Source organism: Odocoileus virginianus, chromosome 12, assembly GCF_023699985.2.
Source record: "Odocoileus virginianus isolate 20LAN1187 ecotype Illinois chromosome 12, Ovbor_1.2, whole genome shotgun sequence".
Taxonomy (NCBI): domain Eukaryota; kingdom Metazoa; phylum Chordata; class Mammalia; order Artiodactyla; family Cervidae; genus Odocoileus; species Odocoileus virginianus.
In genome coordinates, this window is record NC_069685.1 from 11,742,884 (window position 1) to 11,755,305 (window position 12,422).

Below are 12,422 nucleotides of genomic sequence, written 5' to 3' on the forward strand. Positions count from 1 at the left end.
ACAACAGACTGGTTCCAAATTGGGAAAGGTGTGCATCAAGGTTGTATATTGTCAGCCCGCTTATTTAACTTGTATGCAGAGCACATCATGAGAAATGCTGGGCTGGATGAAGCACAAGCTGGAATCAAGATTGCTGGGAGAAATATCAACAACATCAGATATTCTGATGACACCATCCTTATGGCAGAAAGTAAAGAAGAACTAAAGAGCCTCTTGATGAAAATGAAAGAGGAGAGGGAAAAGTTGGCTTAAAATTCAACATTCAGAAAACTAAGATCATGGCATCCAGTCCCATCACTTCATGGCAAATAGATGGGGAAACAGGGGAAACAGTGTCAGACTTTATTTTTTGGGGCTCCAAAATCACTTCAGATGGTGGCTGCAGCCATGAAATTAAAAGACACTTGCTCCTTGGAAGAAAAGCTATGACCAACCTAGACAGCTTATTAAAAAGCAGAGACATTACTTTGCCAACAAAGGTCCGTCTGGTCAGGGCTATGGTTTTTCCAGTGGTCATGTATGGATGTGAGAGTTGAACTATAAAGAAAGCTGAGCACTGAAGAACTGATGCTTTTGAACTATGGTGTTGCAGAAGACTCTTGAAAGTCTCTTGGGCTGCAAGGAGATCCAACCAGTCCATCCTAAAGGAGATCAGTCCTGAATATTCATTGGAAGGACTGATGCTGAAGCTGAAATACCTCATGCAAAGAGCTGACTCATTTGAAAAGACCCTGATGCTGGGAAAGATTGAAGACAGGAGGAGAAGGGGACAGAGGATGAGATGGTTAGATGGCATCACTGACTCAGTGGACATGAGTTTGAGTAAGCTTTCAGAGTTGGTGATGGACAGGGAGGCCTGGTGTGCTGAAGTCCATGGGGATCGCAAAGTGTCTGACATGACTGAGCGACTGAACTGAACTGATAATTTGTTTGGTAAATATGTCTCACTGCTTGGAGATTTTGCAACAAACTTTAGATTTCCTGCTTCTCTTAAAAGATGGGAAGGCATGTAACAAAGTGTCCACAGTTCTTGGAGCTGAGAAACCAGAGGTGGCCTCACTGACCTCTTCAATAGTGTGCAACCCATTCGCCACCCTCCAACCCTAGCTGTCCATTTAGATAAGTTACTCAGTTATAAATGAATTGTGAATTTAGGTGATTAATGTACCTAAAGAATTTTCAATAAGGTACAAACTCTATGACCAAAGCATCTGAAATAGATTTTATCATGTTTATCATTTTTCCCAAATTTCATACATTTAGTTATTTTGTTTTGTTGATTTTTAAACAAAAATAACTGGATTAAATCCTTATGTGTTTTCGTTAGATGATTTTTAGTAAAAAGACAATGACTTGTCATTATATTTGCTTCATGACAGTAGCAAGCATGTTTCCTTTCTCATACTGTATTCCCAAAGCTTAGTTGGCCTGGGATGTTTATTGGCTATTGCGCTGCATTCTCTGCTATTAATTATTGAGTATGTTTCATGTCAAGATAAATGTGTTGTCTGATATAGTAGCTAACAGGGTGACATAGGTACTTGAAATAGGGTATAACTAAAAGCATTCATTCACTGAAAGTGCATGGAGACAACTGTACTTGTCTCGTGACCTTAGTCCTTTCAAGGATAAGATTCCAACCTAAGACTTGGTTAAACATTATCAAAATTTGTATATATGGGCTTTGTTTTGTTTGGGTTTGGTATGGTTTTCTGGTGTAACATTCCTTCTCTGAATTCAGAGAAAGTCTGGGTTTATAAGATAAATTTTGTTTTTGATATTATTATTATATTTTTAGATTTTGCTTGCCTATCTGTTTTAGACAAAGAGAAGTGTTAAAAGGGAAAAAGCTGTCCTCACTGAGAACTATACTTTTTCCATAGGACTGTAACACAGACTTGCAAGCAATCCAACGTGGGTTATGATTTATGTCAGATGAATGCCAAATAATACCGGGTCATTTATTTTGTTTCGGGCACAACAATGGGGGTTGAAGAGGGAGAATAGGTTGGTTTAAAACAAATCAAATCATGAAAACCTCAATAAATGTTTTATAAGTGAAATTTATAACTGAATGAATGCCACAATGCCTAAAATTCCTGCTACTAAAGTTGCTGCTCTGGGATAAAGCATGGGGAGTCTAGAAAGCAGAGGTAATATATTCAAACTTTTCCTCTAGTAGCCAAAGAAAATGAAAACTCATCCTCTGGGAACGTAGGGATAGAGCCTGAAGAGGGTTCCGGGAAAAATTTCTTTGAGACCTTGCATTAAAAAATTTTTCTACTGAAGTGTGGTTGATTTACAATGTTGTGTGCAGGTATCTGGGCTTCCCTAGTGGCTTAGACAGTGAAGAATCTGTCTGCAATCCGGGAGACCCAGGTTCAATCCCTGGGTCGGGAAGATCCCCTGGAGTGGCAAATGGCTACCACTCCAGTGTTCTTTCATTTTTGGCTGCTCCCTGCAGCATGCAGGATCCTAATGCCCCAGCCAGGGATCGAACCCACACCCCCTGCGCTGGAAGCCAGAGTCTTAACCACTGGACCACCAGGGAAGTCCCAAGACCTTGAACTGTAACTTAAAATGCATTCGGAGTCTGGCCCTCATGACAGAGTCTGTGCCAGAAGGAACAATTACCGGGCTCACGGCTTCACACACTGGATTCCTTTAAGCCGGTGTCCTAGGGAAAAGACAATGGTGTCATTACCCATTTTCTAGGAGAAAACCCAAGGTACCTAAAGCATGTTTTAAGTTATTTGAACATTAAATTATGTAACTCTCTGCCAACAAATATTTGAGTGAAAGGAGCATTCCAGAAAGATGGCCATGTTTATTCTGTGACATCTTGTACTTTTGGGCTCCTTTATGTGTATCCCTATTGGAAGAAACAACAGTATAAGCTATTTGCGCTGTTGAAGACGCTGGCATAGAGCAGCTAATACACTTAACTGCCTACAATTTTTAAATTAAAAAAAAAAACTTTAATTATGGCAATATATTTCAATAATGCCCAAAGTAAAAAAGACCAAAAATGAATAGCCCTCTTCATTCTACTGGCTATCATTTTGGGGGAAATAAAACATGATGCTACCTTGGGAGATGGGAAATAAGGGAGCAGTTATATTCTGGGTGAAGAAAGACTGTGAGCTCCTCCTGTCAGCAAGGGGTAGGTCTGGGGACATCCTAGCCATCCAGTGGTTCAGACTCCACGCTTCCACTGCAGGGAGCACGGGTTCAGTCCCTGGTCAAGGAACCAAGATCTTGCAAAGCTCAAAACATGGCCAAAAGATAAAAAGGAGAGGGTAGGTTTGGTGAGCAGCACAGTGGGTGTTCCGGGGATAAAAGGAGTGCTGAGAGGGTAAAAAGTCACCAAATATGTGGACTGGGGGTAGGAGAAAGGACAGAGGAAATGTAAGGAACGGGTCCTAGAGACAAATATGGCCCACTTGGCAGTTCTGTTTAGGTCACTCGGAATTTACTCAGAGCTCAGAACTGATATGTTTCTAGATTGCAGAGAGTCAAGACTTCCTCTGGGAAACTGATTCTGTTTGCTTTTTTTCCATCTACTGTATCAGTCAACTGAGGCTGCCATAACAACATACCATATACTGGGTGGCTCAAACAAAAGATGTCTATTTTCTCGCAGTCCTGGAGACTGGGAGGTCTGAGATGAGGATGCCAGCATACCCAGGTTCTGGTGAGGACTCTCTCCCTGGCTTGCAGTTACCTGTCAGACTGCTGTGTCCTCACATGGCCTTTCCTGAGAAGGAGGAAGAGAGAGACAAAGAGGCAGAGAAAATGAGAACTCTTTGGTGTCTCTTTCTCAAAGGGCACTAATCCCATCCTGAGTAACCCAGCCTCATGACTTTATGTAAATCTAATTACCCCCCAAAGGCACCAACTCTAAATATCATCACACTGAAGGCTTCAACATAGAAATTTGGGGGGAGGCAAAATTCAGTTCATAGCTTCTACTAATTACGTGCCTAATATCAGGCCAATTGAGCTCACAAGTGCTCAGTTGCATCTGACTCTTTACAACCCCACGGACTGTAGCCCACCAGGCTTCTTTGTCCATGGGATTTTTCCAGGCAAGAATACTGGAGTGGGTTACCATTTCCTTCTCCAGGGGATCTTCCCAACCCAGGGATTGACCCTGGGTCTCTTGTGTCTACTGCATTGGCATGCATATTCCTTACCACTAGCGCCATCTGGGAAGCCAATATTGGGCTAGGGTCCATTGTTACCTCTCATGTAGCCTTGTTCCCTGTTCTCAGAGTTCTTGGCTGACCTGGAAAATTTCCATACTTTAAAAACCACAAAAAAATGTGGTGGGGGGGGGTTAGTTTCATAGGAAATAGCAAAGAAGGGCTAACTAAAATAAGCCCTGGAGTTCTGTAAATTCTCAGGGTCACGGATGATATCTATTTGCTCACCATGGCATTCCCAATAGTTTGTGCGGTGTTTGGCTCAGAGTAATGCTTATTAAGGGCTTCCCTACTGGCTCAGATGGTAAACAATCTGCCCGCAATTCAGGAGACCTGGGTTCAGCCCCTGGGTTGGGAAGATCTGCTGGGAGCAGGCATGGCAACCCACTCCAGTATTCTTGCCTGGAGAATTGCCATGAACAGAGAGCCTACAGTCCATGGGGTTGCAGAGAGTAGGGCACGATTGAGCGACTAAAGGCAATGCTTATTAAATATTTGGGGAATGAATGAAAGGAGCTTGGATCAGTCCAGATTTGGGCAGTGAATGAAATTCACCTCAGATAATTCAAATGATGAGTCTTTAACCAAGGGACTGCTTATTGGGATGTGGGTGAGTTTAGGTTATGGGAATATATGAGGGCTGATGAGGCATCCAGAGGCTGGCAATGATGGAGAGCCATTACCACATCTAAAGCTGAAAAAACAAGGGGAGGAAATAATCTATCCCAAGTTCAGTGATGTCGGAGCCGCGCTGTATTCATGAAGAGATAAAGCTACACTCAGAGACAAGGCATCAAAGCAGGGAGGAAGATAAAAGAAATATGCCTAACCCTCTGCCCTCCTACTATTTTCCCTCCCACAAGTATACCTCCTATTGGCTGAGCCAACTGTACATCAAGCCGGACAGAGAGGTTGGGTGATATAGTCACTAAAGGTCAGTTCCTAGGGCTTGGAATCTGGCAGGGAGGGAGGAGAATGGAGGAGGCGAAGATGGACAAGCCAGTACAACAGTGATCTCAACAGTGAGGTCCATGTCCATCTCTGCTGGTCACCGTTCTGGTTGCTTGCAGAGATGACTTTCTTCTTTGTAACAGTGGATGTCTACATGGGAGCTCATACTTGTCTTTCAGGAAACCGGAAACAACATTTCCTGGAGAGAGTACCAGGGCATCTAGGCATATCCCTTCTCCCTAGACAAAAAGTTAGAGCCTCTTGTATAGAATGGATGAACAACAAGGTCCTACCGTATAGCGTATTCAATAGCCTGTAATAACCTATAATAGAGAAGAATGTGAAAAAAAATGTACATATTATGTATAACAGAGTCACTTTGCTGCACAGTAGAAATTAACAGAACATTGTAAATCAACTATTCTTCAGTTTTAGAAGAAGCTGGAACCTCTTGGCCTCTAGGGCATGACACCTGGCCCATCTGTTCCTAGGGTTTCTGCCCGATTGATGGCGAGAGATCACTGGTCATCAAATTATAATGTCTATAGCCGCAAGTGAAAGTGGCCTTGAGTAGCGTCTTAAATGGGTGTGCCTCAGTTCCCCCAGCCATTAAGTGAAAAAAAAAAAAAAAAGAAATGGTTCAAAGAGTCGATGTGAAGATGAATTCAACAGCCCTTGTTGGTACAGGGTGTCCTCCCCCATCCCTACTTTGCCATATGTCACTGTGTTGATCTCAGACAGAAATACTGCTGGACAAAACATTTATATTATGCCAAAGCACAGCAAAGCTTCTCACAGACACCCTACAAAGAAGCAAAGTCTCTGAGAAGTTGCAATATGTTAAAAAAAAAAAAGAAAGAAAGAAAGAAAGAAAAATGCCTGAAGCAACCTAACCTTTCTCTAAAACAACAAACAACCTGGCACAAAAGGAGCTCGCACCTCCTGGGGTGCAAATTTCTAGAGGCATGACCTTTGGAAATTCAGTAATTCCTGCGATGCCCGGAGTCTGTTTTTCAGGACATCTTCAGCGGGAGCTGTATGGCGGCCAGTCCCCTGGGTCCCTGGTTTCCCACAGTAAAATGTCCTGGTGCAGCTCCTCTGTCGGAGTGTAAGTCCACACGAATTTGTTAATCCCTTCACCAGAGTCTGTTTACTAAGAGGACACTTGCTGAACCAGTCGGGCTTCAGATGCCAAGACAAGTGTGTGTATTGTGGTTTAGCCATGCTGTTGTTTTGAGCAATTAGGAGGTATCATTTTTTTTTTTGATCCTGAACATTTCACAATGTTCCACTTTCCCGGTGTCCCTTGAATGGGGCTCATGAATGCAACGTGGAGAGAGAATGAGGTTTCCGAAGCTGCTGCCTTAAGAGGGCCCATTCTTCCAACGTGAAAACGACCCTTTGACCTGCTGTCAGGGAGCTGGGCTGGTGACTCATGGTTTCTGCCTTAAGGGCAATACATTTGCTCTGGTACATTGACATCCTTCCAAAGTACCTATGACCCTCACTGAAAGACTTCTGTAAGACAATTAGCCAAGGCCAAGTGTGCCATGGGGTAAAGGGGATCTGAAGTTGGGCTTCACAAACACTCTCTTCATGATGGTATAAACATTTTATTTTGAAATGTTTACAATGTTTCTGCTCAGAATGGTAACTTCCTCTCCTCTGCTTTTATTTTGAAGATTTCCATTTTTTATCAACAGCATCTGTATTCTCTAGGTAGAGCTTATCCCTACGATTTTTGAATTTTTCTTTGTAATTTTAAAAGTTTCTTGTAGTCCCCACAGCTGTCCTTTATTTGCATTTAAAAGAACCTTCCAGAAGCTAGCAAAATAATAAACCTATGCTGAGTTTTCCAGGTACAATATTTAAAGGCACTCAGTTTCCTCATTTTGTGTGTTGCTATATCAAATGCTTGTAAGTTCTTGTAGGTTTACCTAAATCCATTAGGCTGGACAAAGAAGCCATCACATTATCCTATGTTTGAGGTCTACTTTTCTGGAATTGCAGACAGCTGCTAATGAGAACTCAGCTAGATGCATCGCCCCCCACTATTTCAGTCCCTCTAAGTTCTTCTTCTATGAAATACCAGGGATAAACCAAGTGGTCCGCAAGTACCTTCTGGCCACAAAGTTCTGTGATTCTAATTCGAAGCTCTATTTACCTCTTTATTAAAAATAATAAAGTATGAGATTAAGTGATGGAAGTGAGAGAGCATGTAATAGCTGATTCCCATGGCATTATCATTTGCTGTTTTGTATGAAATGACTTGTAATCCAATAAAAAAGAAATAGCCAATCCTTCAATAACCAAGAAGACACCGCTGAAGCTCAAGGTAAATTGGTCTTTCTGTCAGTGAGATATCTGACTACATAAAATTTGGCAAAATCACAAAAGGATAGAGGCAGATGGCTGTGACTACAAAGATAGCAATCACGGAGGAAAGAATATAGGGAAACCCACAGAAAAATTTCTGATTGATTTCTGCTCCCATTTTATTTGCTGATCACCAACAAGCATGAACGGGAAAGTGTTACATTCTGTTCTGTGTTATTCTTGTAGCAGTAGGCCCTACAATGCTATAGTCTAAGCAGGGCGTTCCTTGACCTGGGAGTTGGGTGAACAACCTTACTGAGAGGCCTGGGTGGGCGCCCCATGGTGGGAGAAGAAGATGGCAAGAAGAACCGACTCAAGGAAGACAGACATTATAGAGACACTGAATCAGAGATGACTGTAGACAGAGAGGGGTTCTGAGAGAAGCCACAAGGCAAGTCTTGCAAGGAGACAGCAGGATGATTTGAGGCAGGTCAGAGGGTGACTGGGTCATGCAGCAAAGAAGTACATTAAGTGACCAGACAAATCAGCTGGGAAAATGCATGAAAATGGTGGTGGGGGGCAGTTGCTTAGGGGAGTTTTTTAATCCATCGCAGATTTAAAATAGATGAGGCTCAGGGAAGTTAAACTGATAGATACGTTATGAACCCTAGCAATGAGACTGGGAGACAGGGGCTTAAGATTCAGCTGGGGTTCAAGTTTGGAATAAATAAGGAAAGACTGAGTGACTCAGTCACTATAGGAAGGTAAGAGAAATAAAGATCACAGAGGGCAGAGATCAGGAACTTACTAAATCTAAATATGATTTGTACTCCGAGACGGTGTTGAGTTGGAGAACTATGGGGAAGAAGTTTAAGGGAAAGACCCCAAGCATAAGAATTTGGATGGAAGACCTCCAAAATGCCCAGAAATGTTACCTTTGCCAGGTTCTCTGTCAGATCACGTGCCTGTCCATCCACAACCTTTGAAAACATGGTGAATCCAAATTGTGACAAAACTTGCTAGGCCCTGGCCTCTTCAGAACATATGCACACATGATAACAAAGGCCTCCCCTTTCTGTGTGTGATGGCTGGTCATTGTCACCAGATACTGATTTACAACATGTGAGGTTCAGGCCAGGAGAGACGCCAGACCCATATCTCTGCCTTGGGACAGGCACTCATTATTTAAAATGTCAGACTTGGAGCACTTTGGGGGTTAAGAGAGTCCCTGTTTTAACTCTTGAGGCAGATAGCTCAGGCCTTGAGAAAGAGAGAGAGGTGGTGTTTTTGTCCTAAGGGGTCTGAGATTGGAAGAGGGTTGGGTCCTCTGTTCAGAGTAACCAGCCTCTCCACCCAGCTGAACAACCTGTACCAACAGCACTTGGTGAATACCTACTTGTCCTCTATGAAGTGAAGCGAAAGTCGCTCGATCGTGTCTGACTCTATGCAACCCCATGGACTATACAATCCATAGAATTCTCTAGACTAGAATACTGGAGTGTGTGGCCTTTCCCTTCTCCAGGGGATTTTCCCAACTCAGGGATCGAAGCCAGGTCTCCCACACTGCAGGAGGATTCTTTTCCAGCTGAGCCACAAGGGAAGCCCAAGAATACTGGAGTGGGGAGCCTATCCCTTCTCCGGGGGATCTTCCTGACCCAGAAATCAAACTGGGGTCTCCTGCATTGCAGGCAGATTCTTTACCAACTGAGCTATGAGGGAAGCCTGCCCTCTATGATAGCTCATTTTATGTGTCCATACAACTGGGTGGGCTAAGGGATGCCCAGATAGCTGGTATTATTAATACTTCTAGGTGTGTATGTGAGGGTGTTTCCAGAAGAAATGAGCATTTGAATCCACAGACTGAGCAGAAAAGATTGTCCTCACCAGCAAAGGTAGGCATAGTCCAACCCACAGAGGGCCTGAATAGAACAAAATGGCAGAGGAAAGGCAAATTCAGTCTCACTACTTGAACTGAAACATCCCTCTCCTCCCGACCTTGGACACTGCAGCTCCTGGTTTTCAGCCTTTTGAACTCAGTTCTCAGGCCGTTTGTCTCTGACTGAATTATACTGTTGGCTTTCCTGTTCTCTGACAGTTGGCAGGTCATGGGACTTCTTGGCCTCCATAACCTCATGAGTCAATCCTGTAATAAATAAATAAGTAAATGAATGAATGAAAGAGTGCATGCTCAGCTGCTTCAGTTGAGTCCCACTCTGTGTAACCCTGTGGACTGTAGCCCGCCAGGCTCCTCTGTCCATGGGATTCTCAGGGCAAGAGTACTGGAGTGGATTGCCATGCCCTCCTCCAGAGGCTCTTCCTGACCTAGGGATCACACCTGTGTCTCATGAGTCTCCCGCATTGCAGGCAAATTCTTTTAACTGGCTTTTCTCTGGAGAATTCTAATACATCCTCTCTGCATTTCATGAGAAATCACATAAGAGAAGCCAGTCTTGGGACCCACAGAACCAAATTTCATTTCCTGGAGATAAGAGGGCTTCATTTTTTCAGAAGTGTAGCATATTTACAATTGGGTTTGGAGACAAGTAAAATACTCATAGAATTTCTTTTGTCCCTTAATTGTATCTCAACTTATTTCTAGGGCAGTGGTTCTCAAACTTTATGGAATTAGGGATCTCTTATATGCTTAAAATTATTGAGGATTCCAAAGAACTATTGTTTATGTAGGTTGTGACTTGATATATACTATATAACAACTGTGGAATTTCTAAAATAATTATTTAATTCCTATATAATGACAACAATAAGTGTAATTCAAGTTAACACATTCTTATGAAAAATATATTTTTCAAAACAAAAAAAATTAGTGAAAAGAGTGGCATTAGTTTACATTTCTGCAAATCTCTACAGTGTCTGGCTTACTAGAAGACAAGCTGGATTCTCCTATCTGCTTTTGCATTCAATCTGTTGTGATATGTTGCTTTGGTTAAAGATACACAAGAAGACAATCAAGCCTCACACAGATATGTAGTTGAAGAAAAGAGGAAAATTTTAATAGGTTTTTCAGATAATTGTAGATATTTTTCTTTGATGTAACACTAAAACTTCATGAGTGGTAGTTTCTTAAAAGTTACTGACAGTGTGAAATTTGAAACCACGTCAATGACCTTTTTACACTAAGTTAAAATCCTTTGGTTTATCTTGTACTTTAAATAGATCTTTACTACAATATGATTTTGCAACATCATGTATTGGTCATTCGGAAAATACTGAGTTCTTCAGTTCTTCCAAAAGGTTGACACAATATCAAAAAGTCACATTCATTAATATCACTATGAATCTCATCAGGAAAGTCTATATCAGGAAGCTGTTGAAAGTCACAGTGATAGACACAGTTGTCTAAAATTCTAATTTTCACTCCTAACTACAAATGTTATCATTACCAAAAAATATCATGAATTGTTTTCTTTGAAGTTACAGGCTCACTTCATTCATTTTTGGAGAAATACTCAAGTCTGAATAATCACAGTTTGTCAGTCATTCTTTCAAGTAAAAATAATTTTCCATGGAAAAAGCAGCTATATCAAACCATCTCAAGAGTGATTTTTCTTGAGATAACGATGTACTGCAGTGTGCAGCACAAGTACTTTATATGTACCTAACATTCTGTCACAAAGAATATATTTAAAAGTCTTGCACTCAAGGGTTGAGATTTAATAAAATTAATAACTTTTACTGCTCCATCAAGGACATTCTTAAATGAACCTCTTCTCTTTTCTCTAAGTGAAGAAGAGAATGACCACTAATACGACACATTTTTGTGCCATTGTCTTGATTTGAGCTGCTAAGTTGCCAGCATTTTATTACCATTGCTTTTAAGCATCAGTCAACACAGATAAAAGGGCAAATAATATTCTGAAAACAGTTTTGATCTCAGGGACTTCTCTAGATCACACATTATTCTAGGGAGGGTGCTCCCCTGTCTACCACCCTTAGGAATATTTGGGGAAGAATAGAATTACTCCTAGGAGAGTGAGTGTTTATGAAACATCGTCTTAGAATGTACAATTCTGAGAAAATTCATCTTAATCTTACATTTGAGAGGTGATAGAGATGGAGGTAGAGAGAGTACTCTAACTATTAAGATAAAATATGCTTTCAAAAGCTTGGGCCACAAGGGTGAATCATATAGACTATTACAACTTGATGACCACAGTCAACAGTAATCCAAGTTCATGGGAAAAGGCATCCAAAAGGTACATATTTCCCGAATTATTTATCCACTTGATTTTGAAATCCATTATAGTAACCTCCAGCTATTTATCTTCCTAATATTTTTAGGTTAGTCAAATGCTAAAATTAGTTTGTGTTCCCTAAACATCTAGGCTTTGAGGGGGAGATGCAGGGCCCTTGAAGGGTGCTTTGTAGCTGAGATTCCAAGCTGAGATTAAAACATAAGTTGTTCTGTCCTTATTTCCATTTTCTGTTGCTGTGCGCTACTTCAAATGATTTTTGGAAAGAGGCAGGGTATGAACAAATTCAATTAAAAATGGTTTTGGCTGTTGATAGAACACCTATATAATTAAATGTTGATAGCATTTGTCTGCATGCCTTTAAAAGGTTGCAGGAAATGTACTCTACTTTGAGGAAAGGCCTAAAGTGTGTTTTCTTTTATAAGGTACTAAGCATGGGGTCACAAAGACTCGGACACGATTGAGCAACTGAATTGAACTGAACTGAATGAAGCATTGGAAAGAGCTGGCAATTCAAAAAGAGGTGATGGTGTGTCTGTGCAGAGTGCTAGTCCTCCATAGCTCAGCTACAAGCTTGGAGTGAGCAGTGGTGAAGTGCTGTGACCATTCTGCCGATCTTGTGTTAGGTTAAGAGATGCTACATGTTCATGGCAATGAATCGATGTAAAAATTTATCTAATTTACCATTCATATACTAATATCATGCCTAATGCTACCGATGGTAGTCAAAAATCATGGC